This window comes from Desmodus rotundus, chromosome 11 (genome assembly GCF_022682495.2).
Source record: "Desmodus rotundus isolate HL8 chromosome 11, HLdesRot8A.1, whole genome shotgun sequence".
Lineage (NCBI taxonomy): Eukaryota > Metazoa > Chordata > Mammalia > Chiroptera > Phyllostomidae > Desmodus > Desmodus rotundus.
Window position 1 is genome coordinate 75,376,626 of NC_071397.1, and position 17,119 is coordinate 75,393,744.

At 37.7% G+C, this 17,119-nt stretch overlaps 1 protein-coding gene across 3 annotated transcripts in view; it reads right to left on the bottom strand.

Annotated features, from left to right (window-relative positions):
• MTCL3 (MTCL family member 3) overlaps positions 1-17,119 on the bottom strand; it is a 44,154-nt gene that overhangs the window by 12,007 nt on the left and 15,028 nt on the right. The gene's annotated exons all lie outside the window — the stretch shown is intronic.

Sequence of the window (17,119 nt, forward strand, 5' to 3'; positions counted from 1 at the left end):
CGGCTGATTGGCGTCACACAGGAGTCTGGGCTTTTTTGGGAGAAGCCGGAAATCTGGAATGTTATGTAAAATCTCCCTCATTTTATTGGTTGACTGTCGTTGAAATTCATACAAACATCAGTTTGTAGATCAAATAACATACATCAAGTGCCAAATCATTTCACAGACTAGCAGCATAGGGTCTCTGGTGTTCGGTTCCATTTCTCTAGCACCAATATAACAAGGAGGGTCTCTCCGTGTATGTAATAACCCCTGTGTATGAATGGCTATCACATACCGGACATTGAGCTGCAACTACCCTTAGGAAGCCCACAATTCAGCGTGGGAGACAGGGAAGCAAACAATTGCAGTGCTTCCACTCAATATGAAACTGAAACTACAGTGCCAAACGAATAGTCCATGTGGTTATTTTCGGTTTCAACAGAGCATCTTTCCCTGTGCCGCTTAAAACAAAAGCTGTGGGGACTAACTCACCAAAACCAAAAGTATTATAGGAACCAATCAGCAAAAACAGTCCCAGGAAAACCAAGAACACAGTGAGCTGACTAGGGAATCCTGGAATATTCTGTGTCACAGCTACCTACAAAGAAGCCCCTGAATTCATTTTCTTATTTATCGAACGCTTTTACTTTGATTTTACTCCATTCTATGTTTGATTAGTGTTCACTAATCTACTTCCTGAGTACCTGTGATACGACTAGAAAAAACCAATACAGTCTGTTTTCTATGAGTGTTCCTATTTTATTTGGCAGTTCAGTCTACAATTTAATAGTGATGAGAGTAATGATAATGCAGAAACAACATTAACTGCCACTGATTGAGTACTAATTCATGTCAAACACTCTCAACTAATTCTTAAAACACCCGTTAGCCTCACTTTTCAGATGGTGAACTAAAGCTTAGAGAGGTTGGATAAATTATGTAAAGCAGGGTTCTCAAAGTGTGATCCCAATAACATAATCAGTGTCACTTGGTAACTCATTATAAATGCAAACTTTTGGGACCAATCCCAGAACTAATGGATCAGAAACTGGAGAGGGAGCCCAGAGGGCTATAAATCAACAGGCTCCCTGGGTGATAACGATGTACAATAAAGTGTGAGAAGCGCTGGCCTGAGGTCACTACTTGGTAAGAAGCAGAATCATGTTCTTGACCCCAGTCTTTCTAATCTTCCTGATCTATCAGATCACAAAGGAGAAGGCCTAATTCCACCTGGAGCTAGAGATGGTACAGAGAATTGGGGATGATTTCCAGAAGAAAGTAGCACCTTATCTTGAATCTGGTAGATGAGGAGTTAGCCAGTAAAAGCTGGGGAGGGGAGGAACAGAACAACAAGGCATTCCATGGAGAAGAAAGACCATTCCTGGGACACAAAGAAATTCAGTGTGTCTGTACAAAGTGTGAGGAAATGAGTGACGTGGGATTAGGCATAAGTCGATCTTAAAGGGCACTGAATAAAGTTTGGATTTCCTCTCACCAAGGTCAAACTATCATTCTAAGGTGAATTAGGAGTATTAAAGGGTTTTAAGCAATAAGTGTCCACGGTCAGACTTCCCTAGAAGAAATACAGAGACACAAAGGTGGCGGTTCAAATGGCCAGGAGGTCAGGGAATGGCACGAAAAGAAAAGGAAGAAAATGTGCTCTAGTTCCGAGAACATTTTTTTTCTTTCTAGTCGTTGTGTTTCATTAATTCCACAGATTATCTGTCGAGTTCTGTGTATGTACGCTACTCTATGCCATACGGATGTGACTGAGAAATATTTTACTCTCCCCCAAAGAGCTACTTGTTTATGCTGATAAAAAGATGCAGATAATTAAATAAAAGAGAAGGCAGAATTAACTAAGGGCATGAAATGAAGAACAAACAATTGAGTGCAAAGACACATCCATGATTCCAGATCTGGGGGAACAAGTCTGAGAAAATCATCCAGGAGAGCTTACATTTGAAGAATGCAAAATTTCAGTGGAGATAAGAACAAGTAAAGAGCAGAAGAAAAGACTTGAAGAATGGATGTCTGATAGACTCTCTGATGACTGAAATGAAATAACGCACGTAGAGGCAGGCACTTAAGAGATGAAGTAGAAGACGCTGAAAGGAATGAGGTCAGCTTGCGGAGCTGAGAAATTTAGACCTTATCCTGTGGGCAATGTTAAAACGAGCCCTCTAAATTAATGTGGAGAAATGCCGAAACTAGGCCAAGAGGCAAGTCCTAAGAGGCATTTTCTATTTCACTTTTATTTAAATATCACTCAGGTGGGTGTCAAACTCAGAGAAAGCTCTGAAAATAAGGTTTTTCCTTGAATAATAGTATTATTGCCTTTAAGGTGCCTCAAGGACTATAAGTACCTTTAAGTATCACATTTAAATGTTCAATACATATTACCGTATTTTTCAGACTACAAGACGCACTGGACCACAAGACAAACCTAGGTTTTAGAGGAAGAAAATAGAAAAAAAAAAAACCCCGGCTCCACCGCCCCCCCCCCCCGCCGCGAGCCAGGTAAGCTACATTCAGACTGTAAGACGCACCCCAATTTTCCTTACAGTTCAAAAAATATGCATCTTATAGTCCAAACAATATGGTAAATCATCTTTTCATATTCCTGTAAGTTTTTATTCAATTTGGCTCTAATGGAAAAAGATGAAAGATTCATTTGGGTAGAGAATGTTGAAGAAATAATACAAGTCCAAAGACTCCTTTTCCTGTGAGGACAGGATGTCCGCGGTTCCCCCTTCGTCACCCTGCCCCACCTTCACCCGCTACCCAGAAACCTGCGTGCAGGGAGCAGTTTGGGAGGCTGGACCTAGATCTCAGATTTTCATCCTTGTTCGCAAACTAGCACTTCAGATGGTTCTCGAGAGAAAAAAGCTGAAAACATGTCTTGTCTACATCTTCATTCTTTGCATTCCCAGCCTCAACTTGTCCAAAAGAGGCTGCTGTTCTTTTTATCCACACAAAGGCCAGGAATTAGAGAGGTTTGCCAAAAATCATGTTTGCACAACAAGCATATAAAATGGATTGTTTGTGTTCTAGAAATGTTTTCAGCCTGCCTTTCTTCCTCAACTGAAATTTGGACCACTTCTTAATATGCAGCCAGTTGATGTTTTCAACAATTAAACAACAGAGGAAAACCTGTCAAAAATGCTACTGAAAGACATATTATGTGTATAAAATACTTATATTTTTGATAAAATTAGCAAGCAATCCATTCATATGACTGAATCATAAAAAGGCACTGTAATTATTACATCTAGGATTTATTGAGCACGTGCCATGCACTTTTCTGGGGCCATAATATGTATCCACTCATGTAATCTTGCAACAGTCTTCTGAGTTTGACACCATTATCTGAAGCACACAAAAGATAAATCACTCAGCCAGTGTTAGAAACAGGATGCTACACAGCTTCAAAGCTCTTATTTTGAACTAGCTGAGTCTCCAAAGCAAGGTAAGTGCAAGGCTATGTCATTTCCAAGTATATTTTTCTCTGAGCTCTTACACCTGGCTGCATGGGCTTGGGGGCACTATTTTACACATATTACACATGAGCAAGGTGTGTTTGTACATTCAACATAGGGGTCAGCATAAGTTATATACACACTCATTGGTTCTCAGAGCCATCCTGTAAATACTTGTGACTTCAGGGCAACATCGAGGGGAGGCATGGAGATTTCTGTCTGAAGACTGGAGGGAAAAGGAACAAGGCAGGAACTTTGGCCCTGGTATTATCCAAATGCTGTGTCTCCCCAAAATCCATATGTTGAAATTCTAATGCCCAATGTGACAGTATTAGGAGGCGGGGCCATTGGGAGGTGCTTAGGTCCTGAGGAGAGAGGCTTTTAAAATGGGATTAGTGCTCTTATAAGAGACCCCACAGAGCTTCTGAGCTTCTTCCACCATGTGAGGGTGTAACAAGTCTACTACCTGGAAGGGGGCCCTCACCATTCTGGCACCCTGACCTTGGACTTCCAGCCTGTGGCCTGTGAGAAATAGCTTTTTGTGGTTTATAAGCCACCCAGTCTGTGGTATTTTGTTATAGATTAAGGTGGGCTCCAAATCATTTTGGAAAGGAATATAAAGGGCTCGTGTCCCTATTAGACCTCTTCCCTTCCTTCTATTATATCCCTGACACCTACCAGAGAGTCTGGCAGAGGAGGGGCAGGAGAGGGCACCCAGAAATCTTGATCATGCCCACATTTCCCATTCTCTCCCTTAACAGCATGAGGCAAGAACCAGGCTCTACACTGAGTAATGATCTTGGGGGCCACGGGAAATGTGGGTGAAGAAGGCACGCCAGGATGTCAGGTCATGTCATTCTTTCGTGCAAAATCTTCCAGTCATTTTCTGTCTCACGGAGAGTCAGAGTTGTGCTTTACTAAGGCAGAGGGGACCTCCTCTATCCTGGTAACATTGTAAAAGAACGACCAGGCTTCAACCCAGACCAATTAAAGTAGATTCTGGGATTGGACTCAGGCATTTTTTCTCAAGCTCCCAGGGTGAGTATAACATGCGAACCACCGCCCCGGCCCTGCACTACATGGTCAGCCCCGTTCCCGTCACAAACAAGCTCTCAGACCTCATCTCCCAGCATACTCGTCCCCTGCTTTCCTCGCTCTAATGTCACAAATATCCTTGTGGTTCCTAAAACGTGCTAAGCATGCTCCAGATTCAGGACCTTTCCTCTGCCTTTCCTCTTCCTATACACTCTCCTGACCCACTTCCATAGCCCTTTCAGGGTTGCTCATCAGAGAAAACTTTCCAGACTACTTTACATAAATAAAAGCTTCCATTCTCTCTCACTCCTTGTTCTCCTTGTCATCCTAACCCTGCTTTACTTTTCTCCATAGTGCCTCTCACCATTTAACTCGTGCATTTGTTTCATGCCTGCCTCCTCGTCCTGGCGTGTCAGTGGTATCCACACAGACCCTTTGTATTGTTCTCTGTTACAGCTCCTGCTATTAGATGTAGACCTGGCGCAAAGCAGTTGCTTGGGCAATGGCAGCTGAATGAGGAAATTGCTACATCAATCTTAAGTCTCACACTGACTTTGTTTTTGAAGCATCCTCACCCAAGAAGTTGGTAGAAGGTTAAAACAAACAAAGTCGATGTTCAAAGTTCCAGTCAAAGCTGGGAAAGATAAAAAAATTATTTGACTTTTCCAAAAAAAAGATAAAGGGCAAAAATTATGAGCTGAAAAGTATTTAAAATAAAACATATATCTTTATTCTGTTCTACTACTTTTCTTGATGTTTACCAACCATGTTCCCAGTGAGACATTTGGGTCTCACAATCATTTTGTAAAGGCTATCTGGTACCAACAGTCTTTGATGGCCTGTAGGCCTGCTTCTACTCATCAGCTCCTCTCCCGCAACTTCTCTCTGTCCCAAACCCTCCAAGTCTGCAGAGCCTCTGCTTCCATCTTCCTGCCCTGAAGCCCAGGTCCCACTTCTGCGAGCTGCTTTCTAAAGTGCCCTATGCTTTGCCTTTAGTCATGGGAGGAAACCAATCAGGCTCTCCTGACTCTCTCACCTTCCTCAGCCATGGGGAAATGTCAATGTTGTAATTCTAATGTCAGCTAAGTTATTTTCCATGCAATATAACTCAGTAATGGTTTGCATAAAAATACTAGAAATGATGAGCATAAAGGCACCTCTCCTTTGGACTCTACTCAGTTTCTATTACGCATCAGAGTTAAGACTTTTGTTAGTGAAGAAAGTGTCCTACATTTCCCCCCTACCAATGGTCAGTCAATTTGTAGTGTGTCCCATGAAGAGGCAGAGACTATTTCTATACCTCTTCAGGCTGGGCTGGCCTTGTGACTTGCTTGGACCAACAGAATGTGGTGGCAGTAAAGTGTGCTGAGAGAGATGACGTGCTGGTTCTGACTCTGCCCTCAAGAGACTTTGCACCCTTCTGCTCACTGTCTTTTGGAAATGTGCTGCCTCATGTGACAAGTCTGGGACAGGCTGATTGATGGAAAGTCACACGGCTCAGGTGTTGCCGCTGACCCAGCCAATAGCATCCAAGTTCCAGAAGCAGAGCTCCCTGGCTGACTGTCAGCTGAAGAAATATGGGGACCCAACTGAGACTAGAAACCCGTAAAGAGGACCACACAATCATGTAAATAAATGACTGTTGTTTTAAGCCACAAAGTTTTGGGATGTTTTGTTACACAGCAAAACCTGATACATTTAAAAAGACCATAGACTCTGAAAAAGGCATTAAGCTAATGAACTCAGCTGATATTTGTGAAAAAAATATCTTATTCTAATTTCAGAAAAGCAAAAACACATGTAAAATGCCAGGAAGAAGAATTGAAGGGGATTATCAAACATGGAAAAAAAATAAAACTCGATTTATACTTTATATGTTTCTATCTCCCCTGCTTTTGTCAATATTTTTGGTTCCATAAAAATTTTAAAAATAAAGCTGAGCTTTAAACAAGTTATTATAAAAGCTCACCTTTCAGTTCTGAAGTACAAAAGCTTCTTTTAATAAAACTAGGTGCTCAATTAACACCAAAGTTGTGATATGAATTAAAAGCTAATAAAGTTCCTTCTAATAGTCAAGCTTTTACAGAGCCTGGCTCAGCACATTTTTGAAGTTGTTCTATTTGAATTTAGCTTTTATTCTTTCTTTTCAGAAAAAAAGCAGTGTGCATACACATCTTCACAGTGGATCTAGGCTTCTAATTTTTATCTGTCAGTTCCACCTCTGTTCTTAGCAAATTTTGCTTGTCCTTTTGTTCCTATAGTTTTCCTATGCTAGGGAAGAAAACTAACTTTAATTTTACAAGATTCTCTACTTAAGTCATTTTACAGAGTTAAAACATAAAGACAAATTCAAAGAAAGCGGTATCCAGAAAATTCTCAATTGTAATTTAAGGATTAGATTTTCCAAATTTCTACCAGTTGATACTTAAGAAGGTCAGAATTTACTAAAGAACAGAATAGAAGAGAGAGAAAAAGAAAGTCGTCATTTATTTATTTACTCCAAGAAACAACCTTGAAAGATAAGGGAAAGGAAATTGTTCAACAGTAAATCAGAACTTGTTTCCAAAAGATACTTAAACAAAAAAGAAACTTTAAAAAACTGTGAACTTTTCATTCTTGGGGAAGATGGTGACCCTCAGGACATCGTCACAGAGGTTCACGTCACAAACTTAGCGAGGTGCTTCTAGAACACAGACGTGTGTGTTCCGGAGGTGTAGCCTCATATCTGCAATAAATAGCTCAACTCTTTTCTGCCTCCCTTATCCCCTAAGTCCAGGCCCTATTCCTACTTTGAGTTATGATGCTTTCAAACTTATTATTTTTGATCTCATGAATGCTAGAAAAGCTATTTTTCTGCCGTAAAAACCTCAAACCAATGACAAATTAAAATGGTTGGGATCATGTTTTTTGTTGTTATTTTTAATAAAAGAATCCAATGAGTTCTCCTTGTCTTGGTTTCTCCATCTTCCTCCCTGTATGCTGATGTTGACACCCGCAGCAGAGGTCAGAGGACTCTAGGGTTATAAGAATTCTTTATTGCTAAGGAATATTAATGTGTGATCTCTGGAGAGCATGCTACCAAACCAAAGCATCAATGAAAGAGGAAACCTTTGACTCTTTGTCTATATAGGAATCGGGGTTATCTCCTCAGGGCCAAATGGCTTTGAAAGGGTCTAGAGTTGCAGAGTGCCTCTCCCCTTTAAAAGTTATTCCCTGATGCCAATAATTACAACATTTCTGGTCTTTTCCTAACATACTAGTAAGTGCTTAAGTGTTTTTAGATTGGAACTCACTTTCCATGACTAATAGAGTGAAATTTACATAAATGAACAACTTGAAAAACAAAATATTGAACTTAGCTCCAGAAAAATGTATCTTCCATGGTCTTAAGGACCACGGATTATCAGAGAGAAGCAAAGAAATGGAGGTTTCTCTTGTTAATGGGTTGTGGTTACTACAGAATCAGAGGAAGTAGAATTGGGAGAAAACTGGAAATGATATTGTAATAGTTGAGTTTTTAAAATCTTTTTAAAGAAATATTCCTCTTAAAAGCCAGGTTTGCACATAATTGCCTACTTTGCATTACGTGGTTAATACCGTATGATCAAAACACCTGTAGATCCTAAGGGAGAACTAGTCTGTTCTCTTTAAGCTACTCGAGGACTCCCGAGGGGCTCCAGGCCACTGGTGAGGCAGTGTCTGATACAAGAAACTTTACATCATTGTAGAAGTCCTCTTTTGGAGCAGAGAATAGGTTGTTAGAGGGTTCTTAAAATTACCAATTATTAACTGGTAGGATCATCTTGCTTTAAAAAGCAAAGGTAACAGTAATAAGTGGCTCTTCAATATTCCTATCATATATTACACTGGGATAGGTACAATACACAAAGGCCTCTGAAAGCTCCGCACAAACAAAGGGATTTCGGACTGGAAGCTTTCCCAGCTGAGATTTGTTTTTTAATCAGAGTACCTGGTTAATGACTTTTGAAACAATCATCATTCAAAAAATTATTTTGTGCCTTAGGTACTTGACCACAGTAAATGTATGCTTTCTAAGCTGTGAATGTCATCAGCAAATACAGACATTTATATTCCCTTCTCATTTGCTCTAGTTACTAAATTGGGTTCTAATCACCATTGCACTTAGCAAGTAAAACACATTTAGAAAATTATGGCTAAGCACTGACAGCCATCATTTCTATGCAGAAATGATGATTTCTAGTGTTTTTTATATTGAGTCTGAACCAGCTTCTACCTTATGAATGCTGTGATATTAACTTGTATCAGGTTCAAAATCGTGTAAGAAATACGTTAAAAGTGCCATTACAAAATGGCAGGATGCCAAGGGGTGGGCGTTACGAAGATGTTTTCAAATTATTCTTTATACAATTACACATTAATATATTAGTGATAAAAATTTAAAGATCAGAGTATTCAACAATTCCTAAAATGCACTGGAAGGGATTGGACGCAAGTTTTGGAGGCAATTCCTAGATGAGGCTAAAAGGTGATAGCCTACAACTGTGCTTTAAAAATTTTGGAATTAGTTACTGAATTTTACAATGTAAGCAACTTACATTTCAAAAAATCAAGATTTCCAGTTTCCCTTAAACAATTAGAAGACCTGATAAAGTTAGGTCCTGGTTACGGCATGGACACCTCGGGTTGGAACCGAACATTGAGATATACCACAGGCAGTTTGCCCCGTCGTTCTTAACACAGACAGCTTCAATCACTCACACAACCTGCCTGGCCCCTAGTGAAGTGGACTGTTCAAACTCGCCCGGGACAGCTAGGCCTATGTATGTGCAAGGAGCTCCGGAAGCCCAGACTCCCAGTGAGTGCCATACAGGAATCATTTCTGTACCACCTAGACTCTGACTGCTTTTTTTCCAGGAGCTTGCTTCTATGTAAGGCAGGCAACACAATCCCCTTTATGGATAACTTTAATAGATAAAATGTCTTTATTTTTATTTCAAATCTATTTATAAAGTTAAAACCACTTAAAAAGCGATTGAAAAAGTAAATGTACTTTATCTTCTATATGAAATGTCTCCAAACAATGGAAGAGAGCGGTCACACCCCAAATCTTTTTTTCCAGGGTATATATACTCCCCAGTTCTTTCAGGCATTCATCCATCATATGACCTGGCTTCATGACTAGCTTATGGTCAACTAAACTCCCTAAGCTTTCTGTGTGTGTGTGTGTGTAATAGCTGTGAATCAAACTGTCAGGCATCATATTTATTCATATTAAATTTCATCACGTTAATGCAGATTTATCACTCTAGCACGTTGACAAAATTCTGAGTTTTTTGTTCTGTCCTCGCCTATATCTTTTTTGACTGCTACTAGGGAGGATTTTCCCTAGATATTCTTTTATTAGAGTATGACAGATATTTACTAGTGATATAGTTGAAATAACTTGAACATAAAAGGCATAAGAAGAAAGACTGAGTTAACTTCTTACTGCAGATTTATAAAAACATTAAAAAATTTATGAGTAAAGCATGACAATCACAATCTCCGTGACCTCTATCCATGTATCAGTAAACAGAAGTCATAAATTAAGTATAATTATAGAATGTTTTCTCTGCAAATCTTAAATCCACTGGAAAAAACCTTGTTTCCATGGTTTTATTTAATCAACTATTCCTAGGAAATTGGCTCGTTCCCATTTTGAAAGATAATGAAAGTGGAGAGGGACATAATCGGCTTAATAAAAAATCCTGAGGATATTTGAAAAGGCAAAGAACTGAACCCAAGCTTTTAAAACCAAACCACACATCCATACAGTGTGTTTTGTTTGTACAAGTATGTACACGCTCATAGAGCAATGAGTATGAATGCATGCCGATAAACACATGTGCATAGGTAAGTGTGTACATGTGTTTGAGCATGCTCGTGTATGCACATGTGTATATATGTATGGTTTTTAGGTCCTGGAAGGAACTTCAGTTCATATTAAAAATTGCTTAGTGAATTCTAAAACACAAGGACAACCAGAATTTCTGTATCTCCTACGCATATACCAAACAGATAATTTAAAATATACTATAGACATCAGAACACGTGCTCACTGAAGTGTCATAATTTGATTTTACTTTACACTAAGGGGTATCCCGATATTCTTTCAAAGTGTGTTGTATTTGACCAAATCATTCAGAACATTTCAATGTCATTTTGGAATAGATGGATGATCACTAAATTTCTGAAACTTTAATTTGGACAAAAACAAGTGTCATATTCTAGGCTAAGCAAATTTATGGAGTCCCTGGATATACAATGCTGAAGAATACATATATGTGTGCATGCAAATTTTTGAGACATAAAAAACTTAATACTTAATAAGTAATAAATAAGTACCTGGGGAATATATGTGTGAAAATAAGAGAATGAGCCACCACTGGAATAGGATAAGATTAAATATTGTATATACTGAGGAAGTTATGGTAAGTAATTAAAAATGAACCAGATTCATTTCCTAAAGTAATATTTTTTAAAAAATTTACCCTGTTCACATTGTTAATCAAATTGAAAGAATTTTGAGTTAATATGGCATGAACCTATCACTTTCTCTTACTAAAATATACTGAAGACAAAGACAAAAATGTAACTACAGTAACACCAGAAAACAAAGTTAAGATTCAAGCATTTGCCAGAATCTGAAAAAAATTTCCTGTAACAATGGCGTCAGTGGAATTCAACCAAGAAACATAATTAGTCCTACATGTAGCCTTTATTGTCTAAAGCAGAGCAAATGGAGACATAAGCCAATCAAAACTAGATATTCCTACGTGTTAAAATGTTAAACATAAATCTGTCTTATGATCCAGCAATTGCACTCTTAAGAATGTACCGAAATATAATGAAATAAAACTTATATTTACACAAGGACTTATAAAAATTATTCATAATAGTCCCAGTCTAGAAACAACCCAACGTCTCTCTGGTGAATGGACAGTTAAAAGGTGGTATCCATTGAAGGGACTATTATTCAACAATAAAAAAATAAGTAACTATAATACATGAAATGGCATGGAAAAGCCTCAAAAACATGCCAAGTGAAAGAAGCATGAGACCACTTATTGTATGATTCATGTAAAATGTATAAGAAAGGCAAATCAATAGAGACACAGGAAGTAGATTAGTGGTTGCCTGAAGCCTGAAGGAAGGAAGAAATAGGGTGTAACAGGAAATTGGCATGAGGGATTATATTTAGGTGACAAAATGTTCCACAACTGATTTCTCATCATAGTTGCACACCACTGAAAATTCACTAGAAAGAATCACTAAAATTGTCCAGTTAGAATGGGTTAATTATATACGTAAAATATGCTTCAGTAAAGTTATAAAACTAAGCATCCAACACTTCTACATTCTAACTCTATTTTCTTCAATACATGCACAAATATCACACAGACACTGCTTTATCAGGTATCTGGAGAAGAGGCTTAGCCCATTCTCAAATTGCAGTTCTCCAGTTATTAAAACTCCAATACAAGTAGGAAGCAAGCAGGGGCTAGATGATTAACAGTGCAATAAATCATGAGAGACAGTCTTGCTTTACCCAGGGCTTCCAGGGTAGATGCCTAGGCAGAAAAGCCTTGGGAGCACCTGTGGTGGGGTTTATCGTTTTTCATATGCCAAAGGTAGGTAAAGGGCAATTTTTCTCATGCCCGGTATGTCTGAGAGCTGCAGTAGCTGCCCGGAACTGGGTCATGCATATCAAGTTCTACCACAGCTTTGAAATTAAGAGTGGGCAGTATGAGGCACTACAAAAAAATTACATTAAGTACCCTGCATCAACATTGAATTTAAAAGAAAGTTTGATAATCAGTGATAATATTTTCTAAAAAGAACAAAAAAATAGAAAAGGAGATAAAAGGTCATTGGACAAAGGCATTTCATTAGGGAAAGAAGAGTTTTTCAACAAATGTTGCAGGGATTAATTGAAGCTCCACATGACAAAAGAAGAATTTAAACATGTAACTCACACCATATACAACAATTAATGCAAAATGGATTGTAGACAAAAAGATTAAGACCTAACACAAGAAAACTCTTACAAAAACGCGGTAGAGTGAATTTCCCTGTTGGTTAGGCAAAGATTTCTTAGATGTGATACTAAAAACACATGAAGAACAAATATTTAGAAGTTGGACCTTATCAAAATTAAACACTTTGCACATTCAAAGACACCAGTAAGTATGTAAAAAAGGTACGCCATAGAAGAAAGCACTGCAAATCCTACATTTCGTAAGGTTTGTAGCCAGACTACATAAAGAGCTTAAATTAGAATTCAAGAATAAGCAGAAAACACTACAATTAAAAATGGACAAAAGCATAAATAGATATTGTATAAAAAATCTATAAATGAAGAATAGACACATAAAAACATTCAACAATATTAGAGAAAAACAAATCACCATGATGATATACCATTTAATACTCAATAGAATAACTATAATAAAAAAAAAAGAAAATGTTGGCAAGGACGTTGGTAAATTGGAGCCCTCATCCACTGCTGGTGAGAATGTGAAATAGTGCAACCACTTTCGGAAACAATTTGGCAGTTTCTTTAAAAAGTTAAACAGAAATTCACTGTATGACCCATACATTCTACTCTTAGATGTCCACTCAAGAGAAATGAAAATGTGTTCACACACAATGTGTTCATAGGAGCATTATTCACAAAAATAAAAAATCCAATGTTCATCAACTGGTAAATGAATAGACAAAATGTGACATATACATACAATCAAATATCACTTCCAAATAAAAAGGAGTAAAGTACTGACACACGCTAAAGCTGGGATGATCAAACGCTGGTGAACTCAAAGAGGCCAAATGCAAAAGGAAACATACTGTATGATTATAATTGTGTGAAGTATTTAGAAATACAAAGCTATAGATTCAGAAAATTTAGATAGGTGCTTGGCTGGGGCTAGGGGTGAGAACAGAAGGTGACTACAAATGGGCCCCAGGCATCTTTTTGAGATAACAGAAATCTTCTAAAATTTTACTATGGAGAAGGTTACACAACAGAATATTTACTAGAAACCATTAAGTTGTATATTTAAAACAACTGAATTTATGCTATGTAAATTATACTTCATTAAAGCTTTAAAATGTTCCGGTCAATAAAAAGAAGTAGTCAGCTAAAGAGAAAGGAAAAAATAAAAATATATGTCCAAAAATTATTGACTCTGGAAAACAAAAGGCAATTTAAAAAAATACTGTATTCTCAATAAGGTCATAAATATGGCCCCTATTAACTAAAAAGAGAGGGTCAGAGAGGAAGCTAAGCTCTGAAGAACAGGGAGCTGTTGGAGATGAGAAAAGTCACAAAGGACACTGAAATTCAATGCAAGAATTAAATTTTGCACTGGAGTCTTTAAAGAGCATGACTGACATAGCAGAAAAGTAACTCAATGATTTTGAGAACAAACAGGAAATTGTCCAAGGACACAGGTGAAAAGGATAAAAGGCAGGCTGAAGGAGGAGACGACAGCAGTTAGGTAGTACAAAGTGAAGAAAATCCTACATACAAAAATAGAGCACACCATCATCAAGCCTATACTACAAGAAAGCTCCTCTGCGGTAATTAATAAATAAATGTGAATTTTCAGATAAAGGATCTATGTGTTCTGGACACATATAAATAAAGACCATCACCCAGGTATGTCCTGCAATATTTTTGAACTGGTTATACTCCTTTAGTATCCGGATGCATTCTTGCTCTGCTTGGCTCTGTGCTGCAGTAGGCTGATCCCTTCATACTCTTTGACCCTTCCCCCACTTGATGCCTTCCAGATGGGTTTGGCCAATAGAAGGCAATGGTGGAAATACTAAGGGATGAGGGTAGGAGAAAAGATAGTTCAGGGTATTTCTGCTTCCTCCCTGCTTCCTCACTTTTTCATCACCATATCTTAGCAGTAGCTGAGGCCCCTCCAGATAAAAACTCCTAGTGGCTGGACCTTCCTCCAGAGTTCCAGCTTTCACTGGCCCCTGAAACACTATCTCCACAGCAGTGTCTTCCTCTCTAGCGGTTGTGATGGTTTCTGAGTGGAGCTAATCACTGAAGGCCTCACCAGCCCAAATTAAAAGTATGTTCCCTTAATCTTGCCCACATCACTGTGAATAAACCTATCCATTTAATCCACCTAGGGTGAATTTTATTTCCTACTGGAGGACCCTGAATGATACAAAGGGTGAGGAAAATACCCGTAAATATATAAAGAGAAAATAATTTGACATACAAAGGAATCAAAGTCAGATTGACCTCACACTTCTCCACTGCAAAACAAATACCAGAAGCTAATGGAACAAAAGATATAATGTGAGAAGAAAAATTTTTACTCAATAATTTTATTCTGCCTTTCCTGTGTGAAGTCAATCAAATGCTATTTTCAAAAGTGCAAAGGCTCAAAAAAAATACACAAACTTTTCCTGAAAAACAAGTCAAAAACATTACGCAATGTTTACTCAAACATTACTCAAATTAAAAGTTATTTAAAATTGAGTTCTCAAAAATGTGTTTTAAAATCATTGACAATAAATATTGAAAATGCTTGAATATACAGAATTGTTTATAGGACTATATCATCACATATGAGGCAAAACATATTCTTTAAGTTGAAACTGTATACTGTAACAATGAATAATACTAACAATCTTAGCCTATAATTTCATACTAAATTAACAAAGACCCAAAAGTAATCCAAGGAATTGGACTAACCAAAAGAATTTGTAATTCCTTGTTTTATTCTTGATTTTAGTAGTTGGGAAAATTGAGAATTGTACATGTATTACAACAAAAAAACTTAAAAGTCAACACTAGTGGACTTAAAAATAAGATTAACTATGTTCCAAATCATTGCAGAACATATTCTAATTTAAATATAGCCATGCCTTTAAATAAATGAATCCAATAGCTGTATTTCATCCTTCAAAGACAATACTTTCCTAAATTCACACAGATGGCTACCAGTTGAGAAAGGTCTATGAAAATTTCTTCCTCCATGGACAAGCAAGCTGTGGATACAACCACATACCAACATATTAGTAGCTCACTGTGCACTTAAATATAGTAATCAATTGTGTCTTCTAATTATTTCTACGATTATTCAGGGTTCTTGGCCAATGTAATAGTAAGAACACTACTTTGTGAAGGAAAAGTAATCAGTTCAATTTATTAACCACTTACCGCTATGATTTATTGGCTACAAAAACTGGAAATAATTGAGTTAGCCAGTAAATGAATGTAAAATAGTTTGAATTTTTTATCTGAAGTGCTTTGGAGTTGAATCATGCTGAATATAAATTGTCCCATTAGGTGTACTATATCAGAATAAAATGGGAAATGTCAGGAGACAAACTAAATGGCATCTTTTTTAAATGTCATCTTCGAATGTCATTTACCATCTGGATAAAGATCAGTTAAACTGACCCTAAAATGTAAAAATGGAATTTGAACAAAGGTATCAAATAAGTGACTGTATTTCCATTAAAATAAAATAAAATCCAAAATCTTCAAGATACAAATGAATTTTCAATTTGGAAAATACTTCCTAATACACAGTGAAATTGCATGTTGTATTTACTCATATGTAACACAATATTAGAAAACAAAGGGACTGAGCACATTGTTTTTAAAGGAGCTAAAGATGAGCGCCTCTGACAGCAATGGTATCTTCTTAACCACTCTTCTGTTGCCCAAGCATTTATGGATAGTTTTGGTATGTATAACAGCCTCTGCATGTGAATTAAATCGAAATACGGTTCTTAAAATCAGGAAGCATCAAATTTAGGTGTCATGTCAATAAAAGCTACAAAACAATCTAAAGTATATTGTGCTTGAATACAATAGCCTTCCTCTCTCTGCTAAAATGTTTAAGAAGAATATTTTCAGGGCAGCAAAGGTAGAAGAGACACATTTATCCAGACAAATTGGAATTGCCAGCCCAGCTGATGCATGCAAAGGCGCAGAGTGCAGCTGCAGGGTCTACACATCCCCAGCCCCAAACATAGGCAACGGGCTGACGGTGGGGAAGCAGTAAGAACTAGGAACTGCCTCAGGGAAGAGGTACTAGGGAAAAGTGGAACAAGTTACAATGAATTTAGTGTTAAAAATGTAAAGGGGAGCCTCAGATAGCAGTAGACACTCATGGGAAAAGAGAGCAAGAGTGTTTCAAAGGCCTGTATAAAGGAATTGGAGCCCTATATAGACAAAATTTCCATCTCACGGACTTCAACATTCTTCCTAGGAGTGAAGTTTTAATCAGCTCCTCCAGAGCTATGTGGTAACAACAATGACATTTGATGTCTACATTGTACCTTACAGTTTACAAAGCACTTGCACATGTATTATCTTAGCAAATAGACTGGATAAGGTAAATATTTTCCTCTAAGAAGTGATTAAATAGAAAGTCAGCTATTAAGGGCCCTATCGGAAATAACACAGGGTATTAAGTCTGTAATGAACAGGGGGCAGGATCAACAGACCTGAACAGGTTTTCTAGCCCTATGTTTCTAGGTATTTTGTTGCCGTTGTTTCCAAAGAGTCTTTCTCTGTGAGATAAAATAGTTCTCCCTATGGGAACCTTGGCAGTCTTCTCGCA